Source organism: Chelmon rostratus, chromosome 6 (assembly GCF_017976325.1).
Source record: "Chelmon rostratus isolate fCheRos1 chromosome 6, fCheRos1.pri, whole genome shotgun sequence".
NCBI lineage: Eukaryota > Metazoa > Chordata > Actinopteri > Chaetodontiformes > Chaetodontidae > Chelmon > Chelmon rostratus.
The window spans coordinates 13,312,652-13,322,912 of NC_055663.1; positions in this window are offsets into that span (position 1 = coordinate 13,312,652).

A 10,261-nucleotide genomic window follows, 5' to 3' on the forward strand; every position below is an offset into this window, starting at 1 on the left:
ATGGTGAAGGTTGGTTTGTAACTCTGTGGTTTATCTCTCTTTTGGTTTCCTATTAGCCAGACAGCCTGGACATCTATTGTCTGTAGTCTTCCAGGCAACTGTGTGATATACAAGAGAGTGCAGCCAGTGTCAGCATGGAGACAGGTGTGAGGTTACCTGAGAAAGGTGCTTAAACATGCCCGGTGGCAGGATGACAGAACGACACCGAAAAGAGAAAGGAAGGGGGAGGGAGAGGTCAGGGAAAAGGCGGTGTGAGGAAGAGAATTAAAATGACAGGGTGAGGAGCAAAGAAAAGGTGTATGTACTGGGATTTTCTTGTTTCAAGCAGTGAGGGAAATGATGTGAATGATAATGTTTGAAGCAAAACTCTTCCTGCTTGAAGGCAGACCTCATGGTGAGTCTTCCCCCCGACCCCTTAACCTGATCTCTGACCTTTCAGTTGTCTGGGCCAGACTGTGGCCAATGATTAAAAACCCTGCTGAGGCAAAAGGTGAGAAGTGGGGGAGGGATGGGTGAGTCAAGAGAGAGGGAGACAGAGAGAGAAAAGCAGGAGGGAGGGATTGATGGGGAGAATTAAAGGGCGGAGGGCAGATTAAACAATGTTCTTTGCCTTGTGAATCTTTCATGCTGGTTTTTGAATTATACATCTGCTTTCATAAATGATTGAATCAGAGTGATTGTGTGGTGCTTTGTCATTGTTTGTATATTTGTGTGTGTGTGCTTTTTCTATCTGCGCGTGCATGTGAACGAGAGAGGAAGAAGGAGAAAATCTCTCCAGGAAGCAACAACCCCCCACCCTCGCTTTCATCCTCTTTTTTCACTTTCCTGGGTCTCGCTTCATGTCTGTGTGGTGTGTGTACTTTTGAACGTCTGCGTGCACGAGCATGTGCCAACTTGACTGTGTTTTCGTGCATGTGTGTAAATGGTTTTTTGTCATAGCTGGCACCTTTGTGTGTGTGTGTGTGTGTGTGTGTTTGTGTGCGTGTGTGTTTGTGGTTATGTGCACCTGTCTGTTCTGTTTGTGTTTATGTAGGTGTGTGTTAGTGTGTATGTGTGTGTGTGTGTGTGTTCTCATCATTCACACTCTGGAAGATGCCCCAGCCCCCCTCCTGGTCCTAACTGCCGTTGCTGTGGCGACAGTGTCAGCCACACGCTCGCTCCTCAATGATCATTTGACAATGTAAGGGGTGAGGGGTAAAGGATGTGTGTGTGTGTGTGTGTGTGTGTGTGTGTGTGCAATGTGGAGCGATTACTGTGTGATTAGTCAGGGTAGAAGGAGTGGGGCAAAGTAAGGATGAGACAGGAATGGAGATTAGAAGCAACAATAGAAACTCAGGTTAATGATATATATGATCTACATGAGGATCTCTCATAAAACCACCAACAAGAAAAGTGTGAGATAGGAGACGTGACAGAAAAAGAGGGTGTGTGTGAGTGTGCGTGCGCGTGTCTTCACATGTTGTTACCCAGAGCACACCATGACCTTAACGTGGTATCATAAGGAAGCGAAAGTGGCATTTTGCTATCTCCCACTCTCCGGACCCCCTGGTGATATGTGCCACACACATTACAGCATTTTACTCTTTTCCCTCAGTGGCTTGTCAGTTGATCGCTATTCAAATGTCTTTTCAAAATTGTATCTTTTGAAATCAGAACATATTCCCAGGAGACGGTGCATGAAGGCTGCTGGGAGTTTTGCAAGTCATGAAATAAACAAAACCATCTTTAACTCTGTTTAAAGGATAAGGCTGGAGATATTCTGTATCTTTCTTGTAGTCAACAAATCCCAGGAAAAAGACCAAAACCAACACTGTGTTAGTCTGTCTCACAATACTTTTTCATTTCCTTCTCCTGTCTGTGGCCCTCAGCCATACTGAAGGTGTGAATCTTTAAAAAGGGGTCACAAATATAACTATTATATTTTACTAAAACAGCTGAGCACTGACGTTTTTAATGAGTATTTACTGCAGCAGGGTGGTGTATTTAAAATTCACTCAGAATAAATTACAGTGACCACAATGAAGGAGTTCCCACCAGATATACTGTATCAGGCTTTAGCTCTAAAGACAATACTTGTTCAGGTAATTTCTGGTTTTGGTCTTTCCACAGGATTTGTAGACAGTAAGAAAAATAAAGAATATTGCGAGATTTGTCCTCTCATATTGTATGCAGAGGTTCACGCAGGCTGAGATAATTCATCTCCAGATCTCACAATGTCACCAGGTCAAACCTGGCATGAGGAGTGGTCAGACACTCAGTGACATTTGTGTTTCTGTACATGTACGCATTCACTCATGTGCGCACACACATTATCTGCAGCAAGTCAATAGGGTTAGAAAGCCGGGTTGTTGACGTGTGTATTAGCCTGCCATATTTATTGGCTGCTGTGGTATTTTCGGGGGTTGGGTAGCTCTGTTCGACTTGACCTCTGCATTGATTTCCATGATATGTGTTAGAGCTACAAGGACACTGTGGCTTGTGATTTATGGCAGATGTCACATGAGCATACACACACACCCAGTACAGCTCACACACACGCTTCTCACTCAGCCTCAGGCTGCCGTACTGTGAACGTGGCATTTGATAACTTCACTCTAAATACTTTTGCTGCATTGCACAGCAGCAGCAGTTTCACATGCACCAATACATAAATGTCTCAGACAGCAGAATATTAATGACTTCAACTGAGTTGCAAAATGAATGTGAATGTTGTAGTGACAGAGACTGTCATCAAGAGAGGAAGACTAAAAAAGAGTTCAGAATATCAGAAAGTAATCAAGTAAATGAACACACAGCTGAAGACCGGGTTCAACTTAAATGTTGAAGACCAGCACAGCTTGTTAGACTGTGCTGGTCACTGTAACGATAGACTGAGGATGCCTTACTGGTGGATCAGTATCCCTTGATGTGACTCTCTTGCTTCTCAGTGTCTTTCTTTTTTCTGCTCATTTCGTGTCTTTTCTCGTTGTTTTTGGCGTTACCTTGGTTAAGATGCCAGGTGGGCTCTGTCTCATATGTGAGGCTCTGTGCTGAATTCAATCTCTGCTTTTTAGTGTTTATTTTAAGTAGGACGCAAGGTGTTGTGTGTATATGTATATGTTTTTAGTGGGTGGGGAAGCTGCTGGCACGCACGTGTGTGTGTGTGTTTGGCCATATTTTTATTCTGTATGTATGGGGAGAGTCTTTGTGTATTCATGCAGGAGGCTGAGATGGGTGCTGCCTCAAAGGAAGCTGCTGTCAGGCTAGCTCGTGCTGCTAATTGTGTGTGTGTGTGTGTGCATGTGTGTATGTGCCTGCTTGTGCTCGCGAGCATGCGCCGATGAAAACAGGGTCGCGTTGCTCCACCTCAAGGGCGCTGTTATTAATGAGATGAATAAAAGACCATGACAACAGCTTGATAACACAGAGGAGATAAAAAAAAAAAAACACACGCACACACATGCGCACACACACATACAAACATCATGTGGGAGCTGAGCGACTTTTTCTTGCCAAGGAAAAAAAAAAAACAAGAATAAAAGTGCAAAACAACCATAATCTATTTTTTATGTTTTCTGCTCTCCAGAGACAGTGAAAATAAAGCCGAAGAAGGAGTGTAAAAGAAAAGGAATGAATAAAACAACGTGTTTGGTAATGTCTCAACTAGAAAACAAACAAGTGAGCAAGTACGCAAGCTGCCCTAATTGGTCAAAGAGCTGGTGTCACTAATGAGCTCTTAATTAACAGAGGATTCACTTAAAGCACATGCACACCCAGCAACACACACGCACAAACACACACGCTCATGCAGGCAAACATGCCTGCTCTGTGATGTTTACATTCATTTTGAAGAGGCAGAGAAGCTTTGATGTGCGATCTCACATGCAAGCACACAGCCACACAAACAATGAACACGCACATGCACACACGCACGCATGCACACACACACACACACACACACACACACACACACTCACACACACACACAGCCTGCCTGCTCGCTGAACTGGGGAGATTGGGATAAATGCCAGCAGATTTTGACCCGAGGTGATAACGACATCTCCTGGAAGCTCACACACACAGACCCGCACACATGCACATGCTCCGAGGACACACATACACCAACACGCAGAGTAAAACTGTAATAAGCAGCACGGTGTATGATAACGAGCAGATGGAAGGAGGATTAGCCAAATGAAAATACAGCAGCAAAAATTTGCTGGCATTAATATCTTTTATAGGGAGGTGGACTCCTTAGTGGGAGCACACACACACACACACAAGTACACACATACATCTACAAGGCTGAGCCAAAGAGGGAGAGAGAGATACTCAGATACTCAGTCCTCTGCCCTCACTGGTCCTGCACCATCTGCATGTTCATGAACCATGTCAAAACATAATTGATTGAATGTGTCAGTGTGTATGTACTGTGTGTGCTGTGTGTGTGTGGTGTGTTGTGTGTGTGTGTCTGCGTGTGTGTGTGTGGGGGGGCCTCTACAGAGAGCAGGTTAACAGCAGTTAGATGATCATTACCATCAGACAGGGCATGTGTGCTTCATAATGCAGATGCGTGTTTGCACATGCTTTCTTTGTGAGGTAACACAGCGCTCCAGCCAGGAGGGATGTGGCTCTCTCTCTCTCTCTCTCTCTCTCTCTCTCTCTCTCTCATACACACACACACACAAATATAATCAATGATGTCGCTTCGCTGAAGAGCCTGTTGATTGTGAGGCTCAGTCATGGCTCAGTCTGCCACCTGGCCTCACCATGTTAGCATGTTTTCAGTGAACTTACACATATGGCGACACACACGCACCCACCCACCCACACACACACACACAGAGCATCTCAACATCAGCCAGTTGATCTTGCTCTCAAAACAAGCAGGCACCACAAAATACAATCTGTCTTCAAGGGGTTAAAAGGTAAAAACATTAAAAAGCATTACGCCCTAGCATTATCTAGCCATGCAGATATGTTCCATTTTATTTGAGTTTTTGAGGTATCCTTTCCCAAGATTTGAGCTGTCACTCCAATACAGTGGAGGTGAATTTTGTTGCTGGTGCTCACAACACTGAAAAATCACATATGCAAAGCTCAACTCTTTTGAGAAACAACATGTCATTTACTCTGGATAATCCACAGACCTCACTTTTAAAAAGAAGGGGCAATACCACCACATTCAGTTTCAGTCTGTACCAGTGCAGTTGTGTCAGTGCTCGAATAATCAACATCAACCCTGAAACCACTACCTTTAATTACAAAAAAGGCAAATGTAACATGACATAGGGGAAAGCCTTGTGTCACGATGTGAATGCATCAATAAAAGGCTACACCTGAGTACATTTCATTACCATCTAATGATCAGCCAAACATTTGATTTTACTATTTTTTTTTATTATACCATGCATGTTTAAACAGACCACCATTTTTAATGATAATTAAGAAGAATGCTGCCATCTTTGAACTAACAAGGTCTTTGTGCACAAAACAGAGCAGCTATGAGGAGTGTATATACTGATGCAAGTATTAATACTCAAAACAAGACTTAGTGTTCAATCCACCCTCACCATGAGCATTTTTTTCTGAATAAGATGTGGCAGAGAGCGTTTAAGGAACTGTTTATAAGTGAGTTTTGACAATCCAGAGTAACCATGACATCGTTTCTGGAAAGACAAACCGCCATTGAGTTTTTGTCATGTAAATATTTTAACGCTTTCCACATTCAAAATAATTCAATTCACTTTCTGTTGGGTTTGCTTTTGGTGGCTGGACTGATCCTTTAACTTGGATAAAATTCGGCCTTGGACTAGGTCAACCCTGATCCCATAAAGTATATCACAGCATGCAGCTTATGAAGGTGCATCTGCAGGTGCATCTGTGGCTGACATTCAGACGTTTTGTGGACAGCAAGTCACACAAAAGGCAAAAAGAAAACAACATGCAATTAACAAATCAGGATACTGTCAAATATGCTCCCACGTGCTGATGCACACACACACACACACACACACACACACACACACACACACATATATACCCTCTGACATATATCAACAGCGCACAAACACACACATGCAGTTACAGGGCACGTGTTTGCTCATGTGTGATCTCTCGCCACCTTGTTCCACTTCTGACTGTATTTGCATAATCTGCATAATGATGCCGGCTTTAATTGCCCACGCCCAGGTAAGGGATCATGTGGTTAAGTGGGAGATCATAATTATGTAAATAATTGGCCTGACCACAGCAAGCTGCTACTCTCTGCCACCCATCTGGAGAGAGAGAGAGGGGAGTAAGAGGAGGAGGAGAAACATTATGGGAGAGAGAGAGAGAGAGAGGAGGCAAATGGAAGATAGAACAAGGTGAGAAAAGGAGGCGAAAGAGAAGGACAAGAGAGGAAGCGCGAGAAGGAAACGAGGGATGAACACATGAGGACAGTTTCAGAGGAAGGGGGAGGAAAGAACATCTGGGAGGAGTAATGGCTGGCGGGATAAATAAGAGGAGGAGAATTAGAAAAAACGGAGGAAACAAAGTGCAAAAAGGATAAAAGAAGAAAGGTTTCTTTTTTGTCTATATGTTTAATCTGTTTACACCCGAGTTAATGATCTCTTTTGTTTTAATCTAATGCTTTATTTAGTTAGCTCTTTTATGAATTGTCCCCAAGAGAAAACTGCATCTTCACCTCTATAAAAACACAAACAAAACAACAACAACAACAACAACAAAAATGAAGACAGGGGCTCACATACATTAAAAACACAGCTCATCCTAAATGATAAGTCTGGCAGTATTCTATGTTTTTCTTATGTCAATGTGTGTGTGACATGAAAAGACCAAATCTAACAATGAATTGATCTTACTAACAAGTATTGCCTCTGTAAGCTTGGTTTAGCTTATTCCTCTGTGCCACAGAGCTCCATAGTCATCCAAAAACTATGATGTGTTCCTCAATGAACATGAGCAGGGTGAGTTTGTTTTGCGTTGATCCCACATACACCATCCTCCTGCTGTGAGCACTCGCTATAGAGCACAAAATGTGTATTCATCTGCAGCCGAAAATAGACCACACAAATATACAATTTACTCCTGTTTAAGTAACACTTGAGAAAAGCTCCCGTTTCCAGCTGTTTTAGGAAATTACTTCATCCTTGTGCCACAGGCAGGCTGGAGAAGGCATGATGTATTGAGAGATAGGTTAATGATGTTTTGGTCTTTTCACAGGAATTGTTGACAATAAGAGACTTTATCCGAGGGCCTAAATATTAGAGGAGCAGAGGGTCTCCAGTTTGATTCCTGGACCTCCACTGTGGTGGCTGTGAGCAAGGCCATGAACCCAGTGTCCATCAGGGCAGACTGGGATTTATAATCAGCTGTGAATGTGTGGAAATGTTTGAGTGTGATCAGAGAATCTGAATTTGAAAACCAGACAAGATCACAGGTGTGATAGAGCTCCAAATACATTTTTGTGTGCAGAAACCGAATTATAATCACATTGTACATTCAGGCTAGCATCTTAAATATCCAGAAACTTAATCAAAAACACACGTAATTCAGACAAATAGGAAGGATGTAGATGAGAATGAAAAAAACTGCACTAAAAATACCCGCATAATCCGAATTAGACCTCAAAGAAGATTAGATAAAGTAACAACAGCATAGAGAAGATTTTAAATTACATTCGAAAAAATGTTTAGCATGTAACCACAAAGGCAGACACCATCTGCTGATGAAGATCATGCAATATGATCAAGAGCTCCAGTATAGCTACTAAATGGACTCTTGAGATTTTGTCAGCAGCTGTTTCCAAAGTCAAGAAGTCTTTGGTGTTTACAAAAATGGAAAATTAAACCTCTCGAAATTTCATGACAACTGAACAAACTCCACCAAAATATTTGCATTGCTATAAATGGGAGGACCTTAACTTGACAGCATTTATTTTCTAAGCCTGAAACGTACCCATTCACTTCACCTGCAGTATAACCTTAAATCTTATCCCTAAAGTCTTAATGTCCCTGAAATGTCTTTATTTTGGAAGACTGTAGCAGTACAGAGACACACAAACACAAGCACACACACGCACACACACACTGCCTGCCTGCCACTGTATCCGCTGCACAGATGGTAAAGGCAGCAGCCCCTTCACACAGACAAAGGGAAGGTAATTCTCTCTGCAGGACATGAACAGAGCTGGAGCTGGAAAAGAGCAGCACACATCAACACTCCCCTCCCCGTTTCCTCGTCTCAGCCCCAGGCCAACAAACATCACAGGAGTAAACTGACAATGTGTGAGCGTGTGTTTGTGTGTGCACGAAATGTGTGTGTGTGTGTGTGTGGACATGCATTACTCATGTTGTGGGGACATAAATCTGTTTACACAGTCACATTGTGGGGACAAAATGCAACTGCCCATATAATAAATCGTTACATTTCATGGTGAAGACTTAGGTTAAACTTAGGTTGAGGTTAGGGTTAAGGCAAGTAGAGATTATGGTTATGGTTAGGGTAAGTCTCCATAATGTCCCCAAAAATGATAGAAACATGACTGTGTGTGTGTGTATTTTTGTGTGCTTGTGTGTGTGTGCATGCTACTGAAATAGGCTTGAGGAGGAGAGACAGGAAAAATAAGAGAAGACAGGAGAGGGAGAGAGGGAGAAAATGAGAGAGAGATAAAATGAAAAAGAGAGGGAGGGTGTAGAGAGGGAGGAGGTAATAAACAGGATTAGTGCTTATCTTTACAGCAATGTGTGTGTGCGTGTGTGTGTGTGTGTGTGCACGCGTGTGTGTGTGAGTATGTGTGTGTTTTGCCTGAGGACAGAGTGACTGACTCCAGCATTACCTTTGCCAATGTGTCTCCATCCCCAGGTATCTCTTCTCTCTGGACTCCCTCTGCTTTGTGTGTGCTGGTACACAATGTACTCTGTATGTGTGTGTATATATATATATATATATATATATATATGTGTGCGTGTGTGTGTGGGGGGGTATGCGTGTGCCTATATTAGACCCACACTTACTCTGGCTATAGTCTGTGTGCTTTGAGGGTGTGAGTTTATGTGTGTGTGCAGAGGTGAAAGTAAATACATATACTGTACTGTTTGGTGATACACTAGTGATTCTGCTCTGTTCTGCTGTGCATGTGTGTGTGCCTGAGGATAAAGAGTGTGCTCACCTCTTCTTTGCCTCTGCAGTTTGTCTTCACTGTCCGAATTGGCAATAAACCTGGCCACGGAGTGTGCGTATACACATGTGTGTGTGTGTGAATGCTCAGAAGGTGGGTTCAGTTGCGATTGTAATGCTTGTCCAGCCACGTTGGCCCATTGTATGTGACAGTGTTTCTGTTTGTAATCTCCTACCTGACCAGAGCTAACAGGCTGCTCCAGCATCTCACTTTCACTGGATGGGGAAGGAGGAATACATTTAAATAATCAGCGGTTTGGGTTCATGGCTGATATTATGCCTGGCTGCTTTTGTAAATGAGCATCTGCGTGCTTGTGTGTTGGTGTGTGTGTTCATGTGAGAGCGAGTGCATCTGCTTTTAAAGACATCTGCGGATGTCTTGGTGGATTGTTCTCGTAGCACTGTACTCACCAGAGATGAATAGACAGAGAACAAGAAAGCAGGAGACGGAGACGACGGTGCATGCGCTTGTGTGTTTGTGTGTGGCTGCGTCTGCATATAAATGTGTGTATGCTTGCGTGTGTGATGGATAGAGGACTTTATGAGAGAGGAATAGGCTAATGACCAGGTCTCCAGAGGCAATAAGATTCCTGGAGCTATTACTGCCGGAGTTCATAATGGCCTCTGTGCTTGGCCTCTTTTACACGCTGCTTAATGGGGGATCCTACAGTCCACTGCCAAGTATAACCCACCCAGAGAATACACACCGCTGTGCGCTTTGACCCCAACACTGCACACAAACACACACACACACACACACACAGACAGAAGCAGCAGCACATGTTCGATCAGGTTTATCTTCTGTTTCATGCACCTGCAGCTGTACACAGTGATGCTCATGTGTGCATTTTACAATTTATCTTCCTCTCTCTATCACATAGACACACACACACACGTGCGTGCGCACACACACACACACACAAGCACTATACAACCTGTATAGGTCACAAGGGATGGAGGTGAGACACCCACCTCAGAGAAAACTGAGAGTGTCTGCCTGCAGTGCACAGCCAAACCATAAATCATGTCAGGCTACACTAGTCTCTGCAGACACACACACACACACACTCATACACACAATGAGACACACACAATTCTC